The 952-nt window shown below is 52.3% G+C and overlaps 1 pseudogene; it reads left to right on the forward strand.

Moving 5' to 3' along the window:
* The first annotated feature begins 400 nt into the window (after positions 1-400).
* Positions 401-635, forward strand: LOC125171912 (cAMP-dependent protein kinase inhibitor gamma-like; annotated as a pseudogene).
* The last annotated feature ends 317 nt before the right edge of the window (positions 636-952 follow it).

The following is a 952-nucleotide window of genomic DNA, read 5'->3' on the forward strand; positions in this document are numbered from 1 at the left end:
CAAAAGCAGGTACAGGGCAGCACAAACAGGAGTCAGCTAAAGAATTCCTCTAAATCAATAACAAAAAACAACCAGTTTTGTTTTGTTTTGTTTTGTTTTGTTTTGTTAATAGAGAAAAGAACCAGCCTGGAGCTGAGAGTGAAGGCTTCATTACCAAATCTCTCCAGAAGAAAAGGAAGAAGGCTCAAAGTGAAATGATAGAAAGGGTTGAAGGCAGAGGAAGGAGAATTACTCAAGCTCCTACATGAGCCCTTTACCCCATCCCCCACCCCTACCACCAAATAAATACCTGCCCAAGTCGGCTGCTTCAGGGCTACTGAGCCTTCCAGAATTTCCATACTGATTGGTCAACGGTGAAAATCTGAAGAGATGCCAAGTAAGAAAAAGAAACTAAACAGGCATGATGGGGGTCAAGTCTTCCTACTCGGTCTGCATATCCTGTGAAAGACCAGGCCAGGCCTTTGGAACAAGGTCTTGACATCCAGGGGGACTCGGAGGCTGTGAGTGTGAGGCAGCTGGCAGAAGACATGGGCGAGTTGGCACTCAAGGGGGCAGATGGACAGGCAGAGGCAGGCACCCCAGACAGAGAAGCTAGCAACCAGCCTGAGAGCAACAATGACACCACCTTGTCTTAAGTCTGACATGCCCATGGAGGGTGGAAGAGACACCTGCTGTCCCTGCCTGGTCAGGGAGCCCTGACACTGGCCCGGCTGCCTCTTCTCTGTGCCCCTGTCTCAGGCAGGCCAGGCCAGAGTGAAAAGGCATCCCCAGAGGCCACTGAGGCCCCTACCCTGGGAAAGCTCTCCACCGGCACCCTCAGGTTCCACTTGCCCACCACCTCTCATCTTGCACTGGTACACTTTCAAGACCTTGTGGCTGCGGGATGAGATTTATTCAGTGGGCACCCGGGTAAACAACCCCCCCCCCACCCCCACCACCAGGAATGTGCCCC

This window comes from Prionailurus viverrinus, chromosome C1 (assembly GCF_022837055.1).
Source record: "Prionailurus viverrinus isolate Anna chromosome C1, UM_Priviv_1.0, whole genome shotgun sequence".
NCBI classification, from domain to species: domain Eukaryota; kingdom Metazoa; phylum Chordata; class Mammalia; order Carnivora; family Felidae; genus Prionailurus; species Prionailurus viverrinus.